This window comes from Acinonyx jubatus, chromosome C2 (assembly GCF_027475565.1).
Source record: "Acinonyx jubatus isolate Ajub_Pintada_27869175 chromosome C2, VMU_Ajub_asm_v1.0, whole genome shotgun sequence".
Lineage (NCBI taxonomy): Eukaryota > Metazoa > Chordata > Mammalia > Carnivora > Felidae > Acinonyx > Acinonyx jubatus.
Window position 1 is genome coordinate 77,565,182 of NC_069384.1, and position 24,655 is coordinate 77,589,836.

General features: G+C 43.7%; 1 protein-coding gene across 4 annotated transcripts in view; it reads right to left on the minus strand.

Moving 5' to 3' along the window:
• TPRG1 (tumor protein p63 regulated 1) overlaps nt 1-24,655 on the minus strand; it is a 215,088-nt gene that overhangs the window by 148,424 nt on the left and 42,009 nt on the right. Inside the window, exon 2 of one of the 4 annotated variants that reach the window (XM_027061201.2) lies at nt 16,790-16,898. The exons of 2 other annotated variants lie outside the window; for them this stretch is intronic. The gene's annotated coding sequence lies outside the window, so the exon portion shown is untranslated. Of the gene's footprint in view, nt 1-13,948; nt 15,501-16,789; nt 16,899-24,655 lie in introns of those variants that run through there. One more of the 4 variants, XM_053221068.1, reaches the window with a different exon arrangement.

The window sequence follows — 24,655 nt, forward strand, 5'->3', positions numbered from 1 at the left end:
TTACATATGTTGTAGCTGAGGTATTTAATAGGTTCCTGCAGGTGTGTTTGTGTTATCCACAGTGCTTTAATAATTTTTGGAGAGAAATGCTAAAATCGAATCCCTGAGAGATTTCCATGAAAAATCTATAGCCTGGTCCTGTCATGAGCCCCTGAAACACATCAGAGACTGCTGAGCATTTGCAGAGCCCTATGAAGAATCACTAAGTTAAGACACAATTGCTGTGACCTACTGAAAGTATCTTCTACTGCAAATTATCCCTGCATGGCAAAGATGCTGGGATTACGACTAGTAATGTTCTGTTAACATTGAAATAAAAACAAAACGCAAATTTACACAGCGTGAGGGCTCTCAGGGTTCATCCGTGTTGTAGCTCGTGTCAGCACTTCACTTCTTTTTATGGCTAAATAATATTCCATTGTAGGGCGACACCCCATTCTGTTGATCCATTCAGGCATTTGTGTTTGCCAGGAGGTGCAGGGAGTGGAGAGTGATAGCTTAGTAGTTAGGGTTTTCCTTTGGGGTGATGAAAAGATCTGGAACTATGTAGGGGTGATGATTGCACAACATGGGGATGTACTCAATAGTTAGAATGGTAATTTTATGTTACGGGTATGTTACCACAATAAAACAAAACAAAACAAAACAAAACACCCTAGTAGTTCATAGATCTTCCAAGAAACCTTACTTTAAAGAAACAGTAAACTCATTTGGAGTCTTTGTTTGATAGCCTATGTGTACTCTGATCTCCTCTAAAACAGAAACCAGCATCACTGATATGAACCTTCAAGATCCCATCATGGTATTTAAAGTCACCTCCCCAAATTTCCCTACTTGTCTGTTATGTTCTCAGCAGCCTGGAATAATCTGTTTTCAAATGATTTCTGAGGTTTTCCCACCTCCGTGTCCTTACTTTCCTCTTGACTTAGAACTTGGAACACTGCCACTATTCCTCTCCCTTATCAGCCATCAAAGATCAAGATAAATGGTATTATCAGGCTGTTGCTAGAGACAGATGCAAACCCCACTTCTGATACAACTTATTGTATCTTCCTTGTCATATTACCTACCCTCTTGCTCCAGAAAGCTCTCAGTGTTTCCTCATTGCAAATCAAACTGAGTACAAAATTATTGTCCTGTCATGAAAGACTCTTAACAATAATGCCTCACCCTCATCCCTCATTATTTTCCTTCACATATCATATACTCCAGCCAAACTAAACTGTCACCATTCCCCAAATACGTCTCACACACTTGTACACCCATGCCTTTTCTCGGGATGTTCCCTCTGCCCCAGAGGCCCTTCCCACCCCTCCGCCTACAGAAACCCTTCACAGCTCCCAAGGCGATTCCAAATTTACCTCTTCTGTGGAACCTTCCACCAGAGCTTGCCATCCTTCCACCTTTCAGAGGCTACCTGCCTTGACTCAGACCCTCTGTCACAGTACGGACCCTATCTGTCTCAGAACACAATGATTTCTAGTCTATGCCATTCCCACCTGGTCTGTGAGCTTTTTAAGAGCAAGAACCATTGTCACAATCACTGTAAGTCCATCATCCCTGCCGTATAACAGAAGCTCAATTAAAATGTATCTCATGGAATGGAATGGTATAAAATATAATGAATAAAGGCAAAAAAATTAATAAAGCCCCTGCATTTAGACCGACTTCCAGGCTTTTGAGCCTACACAATGGAATATTGTGCATAGTCTTGGCACCTGACAAAAAGTAGTTGGTGAGGGGAGGCAGGTAGATGTGCATAAGAACAAAAAGAAAGATTTGCTATTTTTAAGCTACGAGGGAGGGGAGGAGCAAGCACTCTGTCAGGCCCCTAATATATTTGTATCATTGGATGCTCACGATATCCCTTCTTTGATGGCTGAAGAAACTGAGGAAGAAGAAGAGTGAATACACTGCCCATGTTTCGACAGGTCGTCTGACTCTACAGCCCATGCTGTTTTCCCAGAGCACACTGCTTCTTAGAGAGAGAGAGAGAGAGAGAGAGAGAGAGAGAGAGAGAGAGAGAGAGAGAAGCTATGACTATCTTCTCTAACTCTAGCCCCCAGGATGATCTTACACCAGATTACTTCAGTTTACATGTAATAAAATGCAATAACAACGAAAGCCAATACCTCCTAAATGTCTATCATGTATCAATTAATAGGTTCTTTCAACACATTGTCTCAAACTCTACAGGCATCCCAAGAAGTGGATATTATAAATCTCATTACAAGGAAGGAAATGAAGTTCATCAATATGTCCAAAGTCAAGCCACATCACAAAGCCAAAATCCAACCAAGATCTTTATAAAGCACCCTTTCAATTTCATCTTGGCCTCTTTTCTCCATAGATTCTAGCCATAAGTAGTATATTAAGAGGAGTCTTAAAAAAAAAACAGGAAACAAACAAACAAAAACAAAAAATACCACCATGGAAAAAATTGCTATCTTGAATATGAAGAGCATAATAAGAATTTTCCCTTGGTGATTGAGATCTTTATCCCTCAGAGAGAAACATACATAGAAACAGGTCTAGCAGGTGAAGAGGGTGGGGCAACACCTGCCTCTCCTCACTTCCTCTGAGCTTTTATCTTTCCCTAGAGTTCTTTTATTTTGATTCCTGTTGCCACCACCAAGCTAGGTCCCCATCTCTCAGGGCTGGGGAGGGGGAGAAGATAACAGAGGTACTTTCCTTTTTTTTTTCTTCTCACCTTAAGGTAAAAATAATCTTCATTCTTGTATTCCTTAGCACAACAGAGACAGGCTGACATATTCAATGTGAAATTTACCAAACACTAAGAAAAGCCCAAATGGAAACAAAGAAAATAACAACAGCACAAAATAGATGACTGATTCCAAGACCTGTAATTAGAGAAGGGGGTTACTGAGCACCACATTCTATCACATTCCCCTAGCCAAAGATTATCTTACACAATTTACCAGAACCTTGTATGGGGTCTTTCCCTCTTGACTCCATGTGGGATTGTTCTCCTGCCACGAAGAAGAAATCACCCAATCAAATCCCCAGAGTCAACTCTCAGACTACTTTGAGTTCTTCCACTCAATTCTGCTTTCCTTTCATAGAATTCAGCTCATAGATCATCTGCCAAAAGGTACTAACTGACATCCATGAGTCTTAATGAGCACTTCAGCACATCCCAGCTCAGGCTAACAATTTTGACCACTTCCTCATCAGCATTCAGTTGACCCCTGCACCCGCCCACCCACCCACCCATCCATCCACCATAGAGGCATTCCTTTGGAATTTGAATTTTAGAATTTATTATGACATTAAACACAGGCAGTCTCTGAGAGAGCCACCCCCATACTCCTTTACAATGCTTGCCAAGACTGATGACAGGACCTCTTTGCAGCTCGTGAACCTCACAGAGAAACACTCCATCAAAGCATCACCTACCACAACAGAGTTTACCTCAGGGCTGTGACTTTGCATCTGCAGCACCTGAGAAAAACAGACGTCCTATTTCTCCTTTCACATCCTGCATTGTACCCCTAAGACCAAGAACAACATTAGAAGATCGTTAAGTCATACCAGCCACTGAATTACATCATTCTTGCTGGAGGCCCATGGCTGACTTCAGGTTGTCGGTAATCACACCAAGAATATATAAATAACAACAACGACATGAACAAACAGTGCTCGCCTTAGAGTCCTGAAAGTGCTCTCTACTTTATGAGAGTTTCCCATCTCTCATCTCTGTTGGGCCTCCCAGCAGTTCTAAGAAATCACCAGGATAGGGGGTATAGCTCCACCTTTCCCTCTTCCCAACCTACTTACTCCCCCAGGATCATCTTTCACTTTCTCCTCTGTGTTACCTTGACACACTATGCTTCTTGTTTATGCTTCTCTACATTTGTCTGCCATATTCCCTCCACCTGAAACACCACCTCCACCTCTTCCTGGACCTGATGGGATACACCATCCTCCTGAGACTCACTCCCTGGGAATCCTTTGGTAATTCTCGGAGTTGGGTCTGTCCCCTTATCTCTTCATTTAAAAGGCTGGAAAGAAATTTTATTACCTTTTTTTTTTTTAAAGTACATTGCTCAGATTAACTACCATTTTGAATTTTTTAAAAGAGTATACTATGAGTTAGCATCAAAATGAAAAGCTGTGAGCACAGAATGGCACAGACCCAGGGCGGTAGGGTGTGAATGTGGTATGAGAGGAGCACATTTTTATCATTATAGGAATAACTGCCAGCTCCTCAGAAGAAACTCCTGGAGACAATAAACTTTATTATCTTAACAGTTTTTACAATCATTCTTTTTCAGAAGAAAATTGCCTTTGTCTAGGGCAAAAAAAAAAAAAAAAAAGAGAGAGAGAGAGAGAGAGAGAGAAGGAAAAAAAAATACCTTGATGAATTCTTGGGTAGAAAATGTGCTTTTGAAGACAGCTACAGCTACAGAGAAGAGGGCAAATATCTACGGGGAAAATGAGAGTAATTTGGTTTTATTCCTCAGAAGAGGGAGTGTAAAAGGAAGACACCAGAGCTGTGAAGTGGAGGAAAAAGACAGAACCACTGTGATGGAAACCAAGTGAACAAAACAGAATGAGTCCCGTGAAACCCCGTGTCATGGGAACGCTGACAGGGCTCTTCCCATCTGAAGGTAGTAAAAAGCCCTGGATCCACACAACCTCTCAGAGCCTCAGTTCCTCCAGCGGAACAAAGAGAATAATAATGAAACCTAGTTCACGGGGCTGTTTTGGAAAGTGAGTAATAAGAGATGGGTGTGAGAACATTTTGAAAACCATAACGATGGTGACTATTTCCTCTACAAGATGGTTTGAGGGACACTCCAGTGTCGACAGTGAATGACTACAATGTTGATATTCAGTATCTTTTTGATTATAAATGGTTGGGCCTGCGTTTTTGTTTTGTAAATGTGGCCCCAGGAACCAAAAGCGTGATGTAACATTCACAAAGTCTCACAGTAAAAAGGTGATGTCCCTTTAATCCATTTGCTTATTTATTCAAGATTTATTAGTCTCTACAACATGTATTGCACAATACAGGGCAACCATAATTCAGTCTTTATTGCTATTAGATAGGTCGGGTTTCCTCCAGCCAGAAAGGAAAGAGGATGACAGATCTTATGAGAACTCCTGTCGCAGACCCCGCATGTTCCAACCCAGCGACCTTACCCAAGGAGGACACTGGGGAATGCGTTCACAAAGCAAATCTGCCCATCCTCCTGGGATGCAGCAGCATGCCCGATGTTTTGTTGTGTGTTGTATTTTCATGGAAACTTCCTCCCAAAGGGTGAAGGATGCCTGCCACACTCCCTTAACAGACTACTCACTTCCTTCTTTGCTTTTTCTGTTCTTCCTTGTCTTTTGCCAAAAGCATCATCAGACAAACCAGAACAGAAGGTGGCCGGAACCTGGCCTGTGTGGCCACCTCGCAAAGCTCCAAGCCAGAAGGAGAGTGCCCCTCACTGAGTTCCTGGCATTTGATGTTCAGTCTGGAAAGGAAGCATGGCCATCTGCCTTGGACTCTATCAAATGGAGGCTGTGCTCACTGCTAAGTCCCATGGCCATGTGGATCGTGGACCAGTTGGAATAGAAACAAGCTCTCCAATGCAGCATGAGTAATGACAGCTCTAGGGTCAGAACAAAACCCAATAGGAAGGCAGGAAAGAGAAGACGAGAGAAGTAGGTCAGTGCCTGCTCTTCAGGACCCCAAACAGAATGGCGGGTGCTGAGACCCTGGCTGGGCAACCACTCATTCAAGCTTCTCTCCAAGGCACGCAACTGAGACAAAGGAGAAGCAGAGAACCAGGGTCAAGGAGGTTCGTGGAAAACAATGGCTCCCACACCTGTTGTTGACAGATGAGGAAACTGAGGCTCAGAAAGAGGGAGTGACAGCAGCTGAGTAGCAGAAGCCAGAGTCAGTATTGGGCATCCCATCTCCCTGGCCGATAGCTCCTCTCCTACACTGACATGACTCGCATCACTGGCTGAGGAGAGCCAAGTGGGGTGAGGGCAGAAATGCGGTGGTTGTTAAGTGACTGTCTCCATGATGCTCAGTGTAAGGAATCTGTCCCACAGCCCGAGAACCCCATCAGCAGGCCATCAACAGGCCTCCAGATAATACAGTTTACGTCAAAACAACTTTTACTTCCTGACTGCTTTCTCAGCTGTGCCTTAAAATAAAATGTATGTGTCTAATCTCATCCAGCTCTGTGCTGCCTCTGCCATCAGAGAAGCGGGCGGGAGTGCTACCGGAGAAGCTGCAGAGAGTGGGGGACTCTGTGGGGTACACCAGAAGAAGAGCGGTGGCGGTGCAGACACCCCCTGCCCCCACCAGCTGAGCTGGGTGTGCATCCTGTGTGCATCTTCCTGGCTCGGCCTCTTGGCACCACAAGAGCAGAAAGGGCCCAGCCACGTGGACCTTCAGTGCCACCCAAGGCAGGTCTTCCCCATCACCCTAAGGGACACCTCATCCTTCCAGTTGTTCCACCATAAACTCTGAGAGTTATCCCCGTTCTCTTTCCTGTAGACTTGGCGTCCAGTCTATGGGTAAACATCATTGGCTCTAACCCCCATAATATAGCCTGTGTTTGCTTCCTATTGCTGCTGTTAATGATCGGCCACAAATGGAGTGGATTATGTGCCACAATTGTTTGTTTTTTGTCTTATGTTTCTGAAGGTCAGAAGTCTGCTAGGCTGCATTCCTTCTGGAAGCTCCAGGAGAAAACCTTTTCCTTCACTTTTCCAGCTTCCAGAAGCCAGCTACAATCCTTGGTTCCTGGCCCCTTACCCCATCTGACGTCAAGGCCAGCAGCATCTTCTCTGTTTCTTCCATCACTACATTATCTTCTTTCTAACACTACTGTGTCCCTCATAAGGACCCCTGTGGTCATGCTGGGCTCGTGTGAATAACCCAAAATAATCTCCCCATCTCAAGATCTTTAATTTAACCACATCTGCAGGGCACCTGGGTGGCTCAGTCAGTTAAGTGTCCAACTTCAGCTCAGGTCATGATCTCACAGTTCGTGGGTTCGAACCCCATGTCAGGCTCTGTGCTCATAGCTCAGAGACTGGAGCCTGCTTCAGATTCTGAGTCTCCCTCTCTCTCTGTTCCTCCTCCACCTATGCTCTGCCTCTCAAAAATAAACAAATATTAAAAAATAAAAAAAAAAGAATTATTAACCACATCTGCAAAGTCCCAGTTGCTCGAAGGTTCCAGGTATCAGGACTGAACATGTTTGGGGACATTTTTTCGTCCTACCACATAGCTAAATTGTGATTATTTTCCCAGGACCTCCATAGCTACTCCCCTAATCCCAGCCTCCATCATCACTCACTTGGGTTGCTGAACAACCTCCTGACCAGTGTCCCTGCTTCTGCCATCCCTCTACTGGCACCACCCACCCCCACCCCTGGTCTTTCAGACACAGCAGTCAGAGTGGTTTATTAGGAATGTAAGTCAGATCATGTCCGTCCTCTGCTCAAGATGTCTTATGGCCTCCAAGACCCCCATGATCCAGCCCCAGCACCTGCAGCCCTTACCTCCTCCAGTTCCCTTTCTCTCACTCTGTCCCTACCAAACTGGGCTCTAGATGGGTCCTCAGACATGCCAGGTGCACTTACGCCTGAGAGCATTTGGCACATGCTGTTCCCCCTTCTTGAGACACCCTTCTCCAGAGGCTCACATGGCTCATTCCCTCATCTCCTTTAGGTCCTTGATTAAATATCACTGTCTTAGCAAGACCCATCTTGTCTGCCCACTTTAAAATGACAACATATCTTGGGGTGCCTGGGTGGCTCAGTCCGTTAAGCAAGTGACTTCGGCTCAGGTCATGATCTCATGGTTTTGTGGGTTCAAGCCCCGCGTCGGGCTCTGTGCTGACAGCCTAGAGCCTGGAGCCTGCTTCGGATGCTGTGTCTCCCTTTCTCTCTGCCCCTCCCCTGCTCATTCTCGTTGTCTCTCAAAAATAAATTTTAAAAAAGTTAAAAAAATTTTGAAATGACAACATCACCATAATACAGCCACCTTCCCTGATTTATTTTTCTTTCTAGTATTTACCTCCATCTGACGTACTACTACACGTGGGTTTTTTTTTTTAATTTTTTAATATTTTTCTTTATTTTTGAGAGAAAGACACAGAGTGAGTGGTGGAGGGGCAGAGAGAAAGAGGGAAACACAGAATCTGAAGTAGGCTCCAGGCCCTGAGCTGTCAGCACAGAGCCCGACACGGGGCTCGAACTCATGAACTGTGACATCATGACCTAAGCCGAAGTCAGACGCTGAACTGACTAAGCCACCCAGGCGCCCCTATACTACTTATTTAATACTACGTGTTTATACAAATGTTTAACTGGTTATTTTTCTGCCTCGCCTCTCTCCCCACCACAGAAATGTATACTGTGTGAAGGCAGGTAGTTTTACTTTTTCTGCTCACAGCCTCAGCATTTGTCACATGGCACATAGTAGGTGCTCAACAACTATTTGATGAATCAATGAAGCAATGAATCAGTGAGTGAAGTTATTTCTCTGAGACTGCTTCTATAACCATAAAATGAGAGTAACAATGTCTACTTTTCATGCTTTTCTGGACATCCCTCAAGTCTTCCTGTGCAAAATCCAAAATTTTTCCTATTTTTGAAGAATGATCCAAGATGTGAGCTATTGATAAGCTCGCTTTCCTCTTATCCAAGAAAACATTTTCCTCACCTTCCCTGCTCTTACAGGCAGAAAGATAATGGGCATGTGGTCTAGATTTAGCCAACAGTTTTCTCTGTTTTATTTCTCTTCTGTAGGGTAACCTAAGATATGCCTATTACCACTTTCATAAGACAGCTGTGCAAATACTATTGGCCCTTTGATAACACAGGTTTAAACTACACAGGTCCACGTATAAGTGGATTTTTTTCAATAAATGCAGTACAATACTGTAAATACCGTAAATGTATTTTCTCTTCCTTATCATTTTCTTCTATGTAGTTTCCTTTATTGTAAGAATATAGTATGTTCTACATATATAAAATATATGTTAATCAACTGCTTCTGTTTTCGGTAAGACTTCTGGTCAACAGTAGGCTATTAGAAGTTCAGTATTTGGGGAGTCAAAAGTTATACGTGGATTTTCAACTGTATAGGAGTCAGCATCCTTAACCCTCACGTTGATCAAGGGTTAACTATAATAGAGACTAGCAATCCTACTCCTTCTTAGATTTTTCCTTCACCAAAAAAAAAAAAAAAAACATTTCCAGTGGAACAGACATGATCATTTTACTACCACACATCACTTTTGTAAAGGAACCTGCCCATGTACAGTCTTCACTGGATGATGGGCTTTCTTCCAGCTTAGGAGTAGTCACATTCATGAGCTAGAACCTGCTTCTTGCTGAAGCTGATTGGACCAGGAAGTGACCATGGCCCAAGGGTTGTCAAAATATAGGCTAATCAGCAACTACAGCATAACTTAAAGGAAAACTGTACCCAACTAGGGGCTATGGTAATTAACCACAGCAATCGGAATATGCTTCTTCAGATTTTACAATATGGAGTAAATGGTACAGCCTGGTAGAAGGAAGAAAAAAGATTCTAAGGGAAGCAGAAACTGACAGAGTAGCTGAGATGCACTGAAGTTGAAGTACAGAATAAAGCTCATGGTCTTTGGCTTCCACAGTCCCTAGAGCAGATCCAGGTAGATATGTTGGATCCAGACCACCTTCCCATTCTAGGTGCTGTGAGGCCTGATGGTTAAGTCAGAGGCCTGTTTGCATAGGAGTATGTCCTTAAAATAAACCCTCTATTGCCTGATATAACTTGAGTTTCCCTTTCTCGCACCTAAGTTTGCTTAACACCCTCCATAACAAGGTACCAAGTAATATCCCATTCCAAAGCCCTCTGCAATGCCATGGTTTTAGCTTTATTTAGGATCAGATTTGTCTCTGCAGGATACACCTCCAAAGTGCTTAGATTTGTAGTGGAAGACATCAGCTCTTTTCCCAACTCAGATCCACTCTTTCTGTATTAGTGAGTTCCTAATAATAGTGTGCTTTAAAATTGCAAAGCCCGTTTGCTTTTCTGAATGCCTGTGCTTATTCAACCCCAAGGACAAGTAGTACTAAGGGACTCACTTTGGAGATATATTTGCCATTTTAATTGTTTGTGCAGATCTTTCCACAGATATCTTTAGAAGAGAATGGGAGCCAACACTGGACTTATATTAATTGAAAATTACTTGGCAATTTCAATCAAAAGATTAGGGCTTTTTTGGCACCAGAGACAAAACCAAAGAAATCCCAGGCAGTGTCAGAGACGAGAGGTCTTGGGGAGTCAATTCCCTTATCTCACAGATGGGAAAACCGAGGCCCTGAGATGAGTGGCTTGCTCAGGGTCACATACACAGGAACTGGGAATGTCAGGGCTACAGAACAGATATCATAACATCCAGCCTGGACCCTCTCCAGTAATATCCTTTCATCCATGCCCTCAGGGAGATAAGGAGCTGACTGAACAACCCAGGCACTAACTACATGGGTAGCAATGCATTCTGTTTACCATTTTGTTGATTTTTTATTAAAAATGACTCCAAGAAAAAATGTGACCACCTCACTGAGGCCCCAAATATCTTCAGATCCAGATGGGTCCTGATAAATATATTGAAAATCCATTGAAAAATAGTTACTGACTATGTGCTATAAGCCAGGTCCCAAGCCAAGCACAGAAGGTTTCCTCTTTTAAGGAGTTCAAGCTTTAATGAAGGAAGACAAGTGTAGAAACCAACAGTTACGACTGAAAGAGGTAAGTGAACAGAAGGTAGCCATACAAAGTCTACAAAGTACAAAGACACTCCTGCCTTTCTGCTCTTTATTAAAAGTCAGTAGGCTAAGCTACATTTCCATTTTCTCTAATAAAACATAGAATAGCCCCAACCCATTCATTGTAAAGTGTGATATTCATTCAGCTAATGGTTATTGAACTTGGCACTGGGACCATAAAAGGACACTGGTCAGTGTGCCCTCAGGAAAATAACAATTAACCTAAGTAATGCAGGCAAGAATCAATGCTAAAGTAGTTGTTCAACCGTGTGGAAATGCTGTGTACATAATCAAGTACTGGGAAAGTCTCTGAGTGAAAGTTAACATCTTTTTTGTGAAGGCCTCTAAGAAAAGGTGGGGGCTTGAGTTGGAAAGATGTGGCGGATGTCAGCTGCCAGATGGCAAGAAGGAGGCAGTTCCGGACTCAGGACTGAAACAGAGAAGTTAGTGTGGGAAAGTGAGAGCAAATTGACCCCGTCACACAGAGAGAGTAGGCAAGGCGTGAGGGAAGACAGGGGGCATGAGAAGGAGTTAGAGGAAATTCTGTTGGGGGGTGGGGGGTGGAATTTGCATTTTATATCAGAAAGCGTGGATCTGAAAGGGCAGGCAGATAACCACATTGACGGAACAAAGCACACTTGGCCATCCAGCCACTCCTGACCGGGTCTTGGATGAAAATCTCTCTCCCTGTGGCAGATTCCATCTAGAGGCTGCACATCTTCACAGAATAGGAAGACTGCAGATCTTGATCATTCAGACACTCCTGAGAAGGCTATTTAATGCTTTCCCAGAGTGCCCTTCTTGGAATGAAAGCAGCAAATTGCATGCTGTTGTGTTACTTAGCGTTAAAGGATTCCTTCTCAACACTCCATCACAGGTGATCTGTGGGTTGAAGATGGCAGGTATGCCGTAGACACTGAATGTGAATTAATACTGTAAGCAGCAGACAAGTGATGCTTACTAGGCAATGCAGAGATGGCTGGTCTCTATCCACCCTCCCTATATTTGACCTCCAGCAATATAAAGTTGGGGGCCAGGGACCGGGTGACCTGGGGATACACACTGTGTGTTCAGGAAAGTTAATTTAGCCATAAGATGGGGTTACCATAAAATGGGGTCTCCAGAACTGGAAGCAGTTCTACCAAAAGGGGTTAAAAAGATGTTAATTGAAAAAGATTACATCCTATATGATTCCAACATATGACATTTGGGAAAAGGCAAAACTATGGAGACCGTAAAAAAGTCAGTTGTTGCTAGGGAGTGGAGGGAAGGGATGACGAGATGGAACTCAGAGGAGTTTTAGGGCAGTGAATATATTCCGTATGATACTTTACCGATGGATACCTGCCGTTATACACTTGCCCAAACCCACAGAATACACAACATGGAGAGTCAACCCTAATGTAAACTATGGAGGGTGGGTGATAATGATGTGCCAATGTAATTTCATCAAGTGTCACAAATGCATTCCTGTGGTAGGGGACGTGGATAATGGGAGAGGCTGTGCATGGGTGGGATCATGAGATGCATGCAATCCCTCTGTACCTTCCTCTCAATTTTGCTGTGAACAGAACTGCTCTAAAAAATAAAGCCTTGTCAAAAATAGAAAAATAACATGAGTTTTAATCAATTAATTAATCAAAAGGAAATGAGAAGAACACCCATGTACATAGGAGGGACAGGATGTGGTTACCCCTAAAACCAGAGCAGGGATGGTCAGGTGAGGAAGGAATCCTGCACAGTGGTAGGTGTCAAAGCAGGTTCTGTCTAAAAGCACCCACATGCGCATGGGGAGGGAGAATGGAAGGGAGACAATTCCTTGGGCACTGGAGGCTCACTTCTGCTTCCATCAGACTAGTTATGGCTTCACCTATTTCCCATAATGAGTTTCCACAGAAGAAGATTTTGAATAAGGAGAAGGTTAAGAATGAATGAAAGCATGTGTACAGACACTTTACCATCAAAATCTGATCCCATCATTTCTCTGCGAACTAATCTTGAGTGAACTTGTTGCACTGGCCAGGCAGCCAATGCCCTTCAGGGGCTGGCTTCAACCTTCTTCCGGTTTTTGTCTACAGCTTCCTTCCCACGTTCCTTACTTACTGGCCAGACTAACTAACAATTTACACCTCGTACTTGCCTGTGCCATTCCTGTGTTCCTGTTTCTGCTGGTAATGTTAACTATAAGGCATGCTTCAAGACTCAGCCCAAAGGAGTCTTCGAAACCCCCAGAGAGGGATCTTCTGTTTTGGTAACGCTTGGTAACTTTGCCCTAAAATAGTGCTTGTTAAGTTATAATGACGTGGTGACATGTTAATTTCTGCCATTAGACTGGGAGCCCTTCAAGGGCAGCAACCATGTTTTGTTCATTGCTGCTTTGTTAACCAACTAGGGGAGTGCCTGGCCCTTTCAATGATTTGTGGACTGAACTTTCTCACTCAAGCTGCAGTGACCAGTAGTGCCCACCAGATGGCAGTGTGTGGACATTTTTCCCTTACCAATCAGAAGGGAGTGGAAGGGTTTATAGCAAGTTGACTTTCATTTCCGTCCTTGCAGACAGACAAATCTCTGCAGACATCGGGACTTTTGACTGGGCAGTAGAATTCACACTGCTGAATTGGACCCTCGGGCAACCATTGGATTCCCTAGATCTCGCTGCTTTCTGAAAACTTTCCTCCTCCCTTAGGCTGAGAAAAGCTCATACTATTTTGTATTCTAGGACAGAGAAACTTGGATTTGAGTTTAATCGTGAAAGGCGCAAAGTGACCATCTTTTCAGCGCTTAGAGAAAATGGCTACCACCACCCACTGATTGCTGCCATCCGTTGAGGTTCCTCAACCTGCTGCCCACACCCATCTGCCAGAACCAGACAGCAAGCCAAAGTCAGAACACGTTGGTTTATTTTGAAGGTTGGGTCTTCCTGGGTTCCTGCCCCCTTCTCACTTAAGAGCAGGCCAGTCAGGCCAGGAGACTACAGGTGCCCTAAGCATAGAGCCCTGGCCTCCTTACCTGTGAACCGTGTATTCAACTGTGGAGCTCCTCATAAATAAAGGGTTCCCAAGTGGAAGATACCTCCAGTCCAAATGAAAAATGGACAAAAATCTCAAAGCACTTCCCAGACTAGAAAAGCCCAAAGACGAGAGGGCCTTACCTTTCTACTTCTTTCTCTGTCTCTCTGTTCACTTCAGTCAGGCAGCGCAGGTGCTCTCCCCTCTTGGTACTTTGTAATCTGCATCGTCTCCACCACTGTCCACGAGGCTCTAATTTCTCCAACCTTGTCCTATTCCCATGGACTTCTTTCTCCACTGCTAGAGAAGTGGAAGAACCAGCAAGAAGATCCTAAAGACCTCTACTTCTTTTAACCAAACAAGGCAGTCTTAGTTCTGAGGGCATCTAACTCTGTTCCCCCCTCCCCACAAGGCAAAATGCTTTGTTCGATAAATAGGAGATTGGTTAAGCCACAGGCTCTGGAGTCAGCAGCAGACGTGGGTCAAATTCTGGTTCTGTCACATCCTAAATGGGGAAAGTGTTTACATACCTCAGAGGGATGTTGTGCCAATGAAATCATAAGGCATGTAAAGTGTTTAGCACAGCACTGGTGCATGGGGTACGAAATACATGTTAGCAATTACTATTAGCATTAGCAGAAATTCCCTGCAGAAGGCACGGCTTCCCAGAAGTAATTCTCGGTATTATACTCAATGCAGCTTCAGAAACTTCTAAGAACCCAAACCTCTTCGTAAATCATGTCATGAGATCTGTGTTGCTTTCATTTACTTTATTCCCATTCAGTAGGGCTTACTGGGTATATAAGCTGTGGCAAGCTCAGAGGAGGTTGATACAAGGATGCTTAGACACGGTCTGTCTTCTCAAGGAGCTCACAATGCCCTCAGTAGACCCACTCACCAGCAACTACCGTGCAGTGGGATTGGTGCTCTCACATGGGATGTATAAGATACAACAGGGAGAGGGAGCCTGAGCCCCAATACTCCTTATAAGGCATTGTAGACCTTTTGTGATCGAACACTTGCCTTCCTGGCAATGCCTATTCCCAAAATATTCGCCTTTCAAGAATGCGTTATGATGTCCCACCTCTAACCTTGGCACTGACAATTCTCTCTAAATGGAATACCTTCCTGCCTGGTAAAACTCCTACCAATCCTCCAAGTCTCTGCCTAAAGGTTGTTTCCTGTGAGGAGTCTTCTTGTCTCTGTGAAGGAGACATAGGGACTTCTCCCATTGGCTGTGATCTCACTGAAGGTGCAAGCCACATACTTGTACTTTGTCCCTTAACACTTGACTCAGTGCCCAACTCAAAAGGGATATTTAGTAAAGCTGACGCACTAATGAAAGATGCCCCGACACTCACCCCATGGGAACAGTGTTGCCTGTGGCTGAGTCACTAACAAGGAAAGCCAGCTGATCTGATAGGTTACCTGTCCCCACGTCACACAGACCCATATAGGAAAGCTCCACTGCCACAGAAAGTATCCTAATGTCATCCAATGTGTCTTTCCTTTTAACTCACACCACTTTCTTCCTAGTTTTTCTCTTTAGAACAATGCCAAATAATTGCGTCCACATTCTCTTCAACGCGGCAGCCCTTCACGTATATGAAGACATCAGACAGATAGAATATCCAGAGAAGATCCTCCTTAGTGTTTATTCCCCTCGAACACATACGGTTAATCAAACCATCATTAACATACATTTTTAAAGCCCCTAACACATGCCGAGTACTTCTTAGAAGCTTCGTGTGTCATAAATTTAATCCTGCTACCTCGACCATTACCCACACACACATACCTTAAGTTTTGACTTGCTTCATCATGTTGGTTTCAGCCCTGTGTTCTAGAAGCTCTAGATCATTTTAGAGTTCAGTCCTGTATTACTATTATTAATAGTGCATTAATCGAAACATGTGCCAAGCATAATACTGGGCCTCTTTTTAAATTCTCATATTGAACTGAAAAGGAAAACAACCATATTGCTTCTTTAACAGGTTTGAGGCTGAACAGTCAGAGAGATCAAGCCCTGTTCCTTATCACCTTCCTAATAGGTGTCAGAGGCAAGAGCCCAGGTCAGCTCAGCCTCCCTGCAAGGCCAGCTTCCTTTCCTCTATCCCATGCCCTCTCTTTGTGTCAGGCCACAGTGTTTGCTTTTCATCTGAGTCTGGCGTCTTCTGCAGATTTGGACATTCCTCCTTCTAGTTAACGTTTCAGGTCATTAATAAAAAGTATTGAGCAGGAAAAAGGCTTTGGTCCTCGCCAGAGACCTCTTTCTAGCTTACACAGAGGTGTTTAGGAATCCCTAAGAGCCACTTGTGTTAACCAACTGTGCAACCGGTGACTATGACACGATCCTGCTCATATTTGACCACCTTATGTATAATCACATCACGGGAGGTCAGGTTAAGTCCATTGCTGAAATGGACCAATTTACCAATTTAGTGGCACAATAAGAAAAGGAAATGTGGTGTGTCTAGCGTGACCTGTTTGTGGTAAACGTGCATTACCTTCTAGTGATGGGTTCATTTTCTTTAAAGTGCCCACAAGTCAGCTGTGTAATGATCGGTTCCAAAATTTCAGCAGGCACCTAGATAAAACTCATACAATTTCCTGTCTTTGATGCTTATTCCTATGATAAAATACAAAGTAAACCCCTTAATTAAGAGGGGAGAACTTTACGAACTTGCCCATATTATCTGTTCTATTGAAAAGCAACCCCACTCACACCCCCAGTTGCATTCCAGTGCTCAGCTTGGCAGCAAAACCTTCCATTTCTTTGTTTTGGAGTGTGACCTCACCTCTGTATTCCACATATCTTTTCTTCTTCATTGCCTATATAGGCAGGAAGGCACCAATCCCACTGAGCCAACCTGGCAGAGTGGTTGGCTAAATATTCTTAACCCCAAAATTAAAGATTAAAACCTCTTCAAAATTGTGAGAACAAATGGTTGCCTATGAGGCAGATGGATCTGAAGTCAGCTTACAGGAAACTGCTTTCTTCCATGACTGTGTTAAATCCAGAGAACATAGATGGTGTCTGCTTATTATCATTGTATTCGCAGAGCCAGGAACATGGTAAGTGCTCAGAAGTATCTGTTATAGAAAACGGGGAGAAGATGGGAATGAAGACATGTATACCTTCAGGAGAGGAAACTTGAAGATTTTTTCTTAATGTTTGTTTGTTTGCTTGTTTATTTTTTTTGAGAGAGAGAGAGAAAGAGAGCACAAGCCATGGAGGGGCAGAGAGAGAAGAGACAGAGAACCCAAAGCACGTTCCAGGCTCTGAGCCGTCAGCATGTAGCCTGATGCGGGGCTCGAACTCATGAGCTGTGAGATCATGACCTTAGCCAAAGTTGGACACTTAACTCACTGAGCCACCCAGGTGCCCCTCAAAGTTTTAAATTCATATTAAAACATGTATGATTGACATGAGAACCTTTATAGAAAACAGATCTGGTCAGAAGACTATGGGAAGAATTCCTGAAGATTCCTACAGGAGACTGGGAAAGCCACAGAGAGGTGTAAGACAAGAGAAAAGCAGAAGGGATATGGGGCTGCCTGGAAGCAATGGAATAAGCCATGATGTTGGACACAGAGGTCTAAGGTTAAGTCTCTGATGTCCCCCTATTAGATGTTTGCCATTGAATAAATGTCACACCTTCACAGAACCCCATTTCCTAACTGACGTAACAAACACAAGAAGCCGCATCTCACAGGAAAGCTGTGAGCATCAACTATGGTAAAGAATATAAAAGCACATTATCAACTCAACGTCACCTACACCTAAATCTGCATTGGAGTCACCTTGAATAGAAGACCCGAACAGAAGAGCACTGGATTACCAGAACACATTTAGGATGGCTAAAAGTCTGCTTCCTAAATGTGGACTCGGGCAAACTTGAAATGTTTCTGACTTCAGAAAAACACTGACCTCCACCAGGTAGGTAGAGAAGACAGCGCTGATGCAGTTTCAGAGCAGCTGAGAGATGAAGCCATACAGATATTCATCCAGCACCGGGTTCTCTCTCATCAGCTAAACCTCAGCACATCCCAAATGGAATGTATGATCTTCTGCAGAGAACCAATCATCCCCATTTCTGGTACTGACAGAACAGTATCTCCAGCCAGTTGGGCGTGAAATCTGGGTCTTTATGCCAACTCCCCCACCACTCTAAGGGGAGGCAAGGGAAGGACAGCCCAGAGCTATCATTCCTGAGAAATCCTTGAACTGCTCCGAGTCCCAGTATTTTCATCTGTCAAATGGAGATGGTACCACATGCCCCACTTCATTTCGTCATTTTATGAGAATCAACAGATTGATGTAAAAGCTTTTGAAAACTGTAGGATGCTGTTAAAAAAATAGATGGCCTTAATAATTGCAGTGTTATAGGACTAAAGCTGGACAACTGCCCTTGTCTATCCTGTACATAGAAGATGAAGTCTAAATATCTCATATTAAATGTCACCAAGAGGTATTGGTTCAAAGAAGTGTGGCTACCACTTGTATAATTGTTCTACTTGTTCTCTAGCTAAATAGCTTAAATCTACAGAGTTCTGATGCTAAAGAAATTAAGAAAATCATCACCACATTAAAGGTGCAAAAAAAATTTTTTTTAAATACATTAATGAGATGGTGGGAAGTAGACTGACATTAAAGTAGGTTTGCAAGTGTTTGGTTTCTCTAATTAAATGGAGCTAATGAGTTTCTCCACTGAGCCCGAGCGCTGGGCTAAACAGTCTAACAAGCCTCGGATTCTGTGATCTCAATAAGGGACGGTCGACTGGCAGCTGAAAATACCTGTGTCATGGTGTGATTCATCTCTCACATCTTTGAATGAAACCTTCCCATCAGAATGCAGGAGCAGGCCGTAAACACTGCAAGGGGTTGAAGTTAGATCGTCTAGGGTTTTCAGAAGCCATTCGAGGGACCTTAGCACCATGTCACTATGAGGTACAGAGAATCTCAAAGTGGAAGCCACCATAGATCACAAATCAGAGCTGGGAACAAATTGGCAAAAAGAAGACGGAATTTAATTTAACCAACAATAATTGAGCATGGAGGTAGGGGGTGGGGTACAGAGGTACAAAAGGCAAGCCACCACCATCCTTATAAAGCTTACAAACAATTTAGGGAGATAGATATACCAAATAAAAAGACAATTTAGAACATTCTCAGTGTTTCCCTGGTATCTCCAGATGGCATCAATCCTTGACATAGTTGATGAAGCCATTTATGACACATCCCAACTTCCCTCTCCGTTTCTGGCCATGTCCTAAACTTCTCATCCACACACAAGGAGCATGGATGGAGATTCTCTAAGCCTAGTATGTCTTCTTGGGTACCCATCCCTTTGTGTGGGCAGTCCCTTCTGCCTGGGAGGCTTCGTCTTTCCCTCTGGACACGGCCAACTGTCCTTTGTAGGGCCATGTGGGCGGTGAAGCCCTTCTTATGGCTCCATTTCTCCCAATTTTCAGACTCTAAACTCATTCCCTCTTACGGATCTTGGCAATACTGTCTCTCTCGCTCGTATCCCGAGTCATTTCTCAGGTCTCCAACACAACTTAGAGAAGCATTCCTTGATACCTCACCCACATCTAAATCAGGGCATCATCTAATTTTCTACTAGAATCCTCTTCTCTTCCTTCATAACACTTATCTCAGCTTTTAAGTAGGAAACAAATGATATTTATTTGTATGTACTCATCTAAAGTACACACACACACAAATGCTCAAGACTATAACTGATAAATTTCAAGGGCTGTTTTGTTCTTCATTGAAGATTCCAGCACATACTGGTACTCAATCAGTATTTGTTGAACAAATTCTTCCCTCAAAATTCTTAGAGCACGTTGTAAAATCTTTAAATGTAACACTTATTCCATAGTAACACAATTACTTATTGGCACCTCTGTATTTTTGAGCTAATCAAATCTGAGTGAGGCAGCCCCCAGAACATCCTGTATTTGGCAGTATGATAGATCTTATCACCCTGTATTTTAATTCATGTCCATCTGTCTGCCAGCCTTTTATGGCAGGAAAGGATTGTTTCCCATTATATCCCAGGTGCCTAACACTGTGTCTAGCACACAAATGGTTTTTAAGAGAATGAATGAATAAAATCTCTTTTCCTATTTTCTCCTGACCATCCAAAGTACTCTTCAAATGTTGGAAGAATATTATGTCCCAGCACTCTGGTATTTCATACACCTTCTGTGCATGTGTTTCCTACTTGGAGCACATCCAATAAAACCTATAAAACTTGAGATATACAGAATAGATGCATAACAAGGGCATTAACTTCCTTGAAATAAATTTTTTTTTCCTCCACAAAATGAGGCAGAGCACTGTAGGCATGAAGTTCCTCCCCCTGTTGAATTTAAAGTATTGTATGATTTATCAAAAAGTGTCACTGGTGAATTTTCCAAGGAGAGGCCTATTCTGCAAATCTTGATGTAATCTGGCAAACTGTCACTCATTTCCAGGTAGGAACGGGCTGGTACCATGCCCTCTGCAAACACTGTGCTTGGGTATGTCCATACCACACCAAGCCCAAGAACAGGGCCAAGCTATTAAGGGGGCTCCATGCCACATTGGACAAGGAAGCGGTCAGAACGAGGAGTTGAATGAGAATATAAAGTGCTTGTAGGGTACAGGATAACCTCTCCAATGACCTGAGGGCAACCACCCAGTTAGACTTGTTGTGTATGTCGTAGAAGAAAGTCTCAAGGTGGGGGGTTGGTTTATTTTTAGGATAAGGAAAAACTGTGTAACAGAGCTGTTCAAAGACAATGGGCTGCCACAGCAGGGACTGACATCTCAGACCTTGGACGTGTACAAGACCAGAATAAGAGACCAATGAGGGCTGCGCGGTGGGGGATATTTAAGCATCTGATTTGGGAATGGAGAGAGGTGAAAAGAAGTAATGAATGGTAACGGCCAACATTGATTGAGTCAGGTACTGTGCCGAGGCATTTAATTCCCCCACGACCTCATAAATTGTGAGGGTACTCTTATTACCTTCCATTTCACCGATGCACAGACTGAGGCACACAAAGCTGAAGAGTGTGTGCCAGGTCACCAAGCTAAGGGTGACATCAGGACTCAAGCCATGGTCTATCCAACCCCAGAGCCTGTGTTTTTAACTGCAAAGACTACTAAAGTCCCATGCAAATCTGATATTCTGGGACTCTATGAACATTGAGATATCAAGAAAACAATCAACAAGCCATCTCAAATGGAACTAATGGAGCTGAGTCCTTCACCTTCTCCTTTCCCTTTGTCCTCCAATGTAATTCCTATGCTTGCGGCCACGGAGCATCTAACTGGGTTTCAAGTTTACTGTGTGTTTCTGTGTATATGTGTGCATAGATCTGACAGGGCTAGCTCATTTCAAGTAACCAAGTGTGTCTTTGGACAGCTCTTGTCAAGATCCAATAGAAGAGCCAATTCCAAAAATATGTTCCTTTAGTGGTTTTTTAGGGTTCTCTGCTCTGCACGGATTGACAATGTGGTAACAAGAGACATTCTGGAGACTGGATTTAATGCAACCATATGCTAGACAGAATGAGAACCCATATTGCAGCAGACCAGCCGGTACATTTCCATGTTAACAGAAGCTTGATTGCAAATTACATTTAGTCTCAACAGCTCAGTTCACTGCACACAGATGCCACGGGGGACTGTAAAGTTAGCGAGATGTGGGGGAGTACAACTAACATTTTTTTTTTGAAAAAAAAAATCCTTCAGCTGATAGAATGCCAAGGAGCATCAGCGCTGATGCTGAAAAGAAAATGCTGCTATATTTGTTTTGCCAGGAAAGGAAAAATAATCATTGTCGCGAGTTGTTAGTCAAATTATGAATACGAGCTCGGCTGGTAATTGTCTGATAATACAAACAGTGATATTAGGGTTGTCAGAGACTGCATGCGCTGTTTGACAGCTAACATGTACGTGCTCTCCGAACGAAGAGTTGGTTCACGGATTCCAAAAGTCAGGCAGACAGAAGGGCGGCTGAGAGGAGAATGTCCCCAGGATCCTGGCCCCATGTCGAGGACTCGATCTGGGTCAGCTTCCCAAAGTGTGGTCAGCATCTGCCCCATGCAGAGGAAGATCTGTGCGGCTGTGGAAAGAACCCGATAGGGGCTGAGTTGCAGGTCTGTCTCCCCCTTACTGTGCAACCCCAGGTAAGTCATTTAACTTCTCTGGGCATCGGCTTCTCCACTTCTCAAATGGGAATGATAATTCTCGACGAGGTCCTTCACCCCAGATTAGTGTGATCAGCTCGAGTGCAGTGAGCACATAGTTCTCTATAAATGTTGGGGCTGTAAGTTATCTTCTTGGCTGGGTTTCTTTTTGTTCTCATTTTAAGGGCTGAGCTGAAATGATTTCTTGTCCATTTTCTCAGGGCTGGAGCAGAATTATTTCATCCAGATATAAGCACCTTTGAGTTAGAATCATATCCATCTCCTTTCTTCTGAAGGGTCTGGCCACAGGGCACCTCTCGCCCACAGCCCACCCTGGCTCCTTTATCACATGCTTTCCCCCTGGGGAAGCTGGAGGCTTTCAGCAAGTCAAGTCAGGTAGGCACTGTGCCCTTCTTCTTTCCATCCCCCAGTTCTTCACACAACTGTGGTAGAGACTGTTCTCCTTGACAATATCTGCTCTCCCCTTAGCTTCTAATTCCCAGAACCCTTTGTGGTTAAGTGTGGCCATCTAGCCCGGTTCTGGCCAAAGAAACACGAGTGGGAGTGCGGTCCGCAACTTCCCAGCCTTACTTGTCAACTACCTGCGCATCCGTGACCCACACTCAGTCTCTGTCTTCATTCACCAGTTGAGTGGCAAAGACAGGGCCTGAGAGAGGACAGAGCCATGCATGGAAGGCATGTGGGCCCCTGAAGTAGAACTCCCTCCAACCTGCACTGGACTACGAAGTGAATAAGGAATGAAGCCTACCATCTGAAACCCCCGTGGTTCATTGGCTGGTTGTTAAAGTAGCCAGCCTACCTTAAAATCCAAACAATCATCTATTTTGACTCACTAGGTAAAGTATGTTGTTACCAGAAACACAGCATCTCCTCAGACATTCCCTGAACACTTTCATACCTCCAAGCCATTGCATACGTGGCGATTTTTGCCCCTGCCCCTCAGCTACAACTGCACTTGTCTCCCAAGCAGACTCCTACTTCAGGGTCCAGCTCTGAAGCACCATCCAGGTGCAAGTAACTACTCTCTCCTTTGAGCCTTCACAAACTTATACATGCTTCTTATTCAATTATAGTGGAATTATGGCCTATATACATCTCCCTCCTCTTGAGGCAGGAACCCTGTCCTCTTCAAACCCATACTAATCAATAAACAAGTCTGAGAAAGTGCCCTCTTGTCTTTTGCCTCTATTTTCATCGAGTATCCTTGGGATTAGGTGCCCTGAGGCTGTATCTCCCAGTTTAAAGATGGAGGGACACAGGGGCAAACACAAGTGCCTGCTTAACCTTAGAAGATCGCTTATTATACCTCAGGGGGAAAAAAAAAAAAAGGTCACATTCTCCTTCTTAGGCATCTACCAACCAAAGCATGCACCTGATACTTACAAACTTGTGAAGGTAGGGGTGCTGGCCTGATAAAACCAGGTGTAACATGTTGTGAGCATAGAAGAGCACCCATTAATACAGGCCTCCTCCTTCTCCCTGCTCACCCCATCCCCCCTTGCCATCTCACTAGGACTCCTAGTGATCATCCTTCAAAAGGCAAGAAGCAAAGCCGTGGCCTGTCTCCTTCTCTGTCCAGCTCAGCCAACCAATCAGGGCTGCGTCTACAAACGTGGACTTCTGTTCACACTGGGACCTGGAAGCTCACAGCAAACACTTGTTGTGTAACTTAAGGACACCGTTCAGGGTTTTGTCTTTGAGGCAACAAACCATTTCAATGTTTGTTTTCCAGTGGCGACTACTGTCATTCTTTTTATGGTTTTCGTTTGGTATCTGTTCCCTCCCCCCTACTTTGAGATTTTCAGAATGAGATTTTCCTATTTTTTTTAATTTGATACTTTGGGCTTCTCTATTGGCCACTCCGACATTCTCATTGGCATTAGCTATTTCTCAGTTAACTCCTAGAGAGTGCTCAGGGATATTCAGCGAGGCGGAATGGTGGCCAGATTAGAGGCTTGGATTGGGAATGGAAATTCCTGGTAGGTCCTCGCTTTACTACATTTCTGGGATAAATCATTTCACCCTAGTCTCTTTGTCTCTAAAATAGGGAAAAATATATGAACTCTGTCCCTCTAGACCATCAGCAGGGATCATGTCCCTTTTGTTCAACTGTATCCCTACCCCTATCCCAGCACATGGTATATTGTTGACCTTCGATAAAGATTGTTGAGTGAGTGACTGACTGTTGTGAAGACCAAATAAGGTATGCATGGACTGTCCCCAAACTGAAGAATTACTTACTATTTTGAGATACTGGAGATTGCATGGCAAATACATTTCACATATACATAATACTATTTGTGTGGCCCAGGGTTGCAATTCAAATGGGAGGCAGGGCAGAGAGGCAACTGCTGTCTTAACAGAGAGGAAGAAAGGAGAAGGCAGTGTAGGTTAGAGGCCATCAGAATGTTTCTAGGTAGAAAAGAGTTACCAGTAAGATAGGAACCTTATGCTCACTTGTTATAGCACAACAAGTTTTATTGGCTGGCCAAGAACACTGGCATCTAGAGTTGGATAAGAATTTTCCCAAAGAGTCACTATTTTCTAATATTTTTTGTATTTATTTACAATCAGGCTAAATCTGAAAAATGACTTAAGGCAGAATTTGTCAAAACAGACCATCATGGCTGACATTTAAGCCAAAT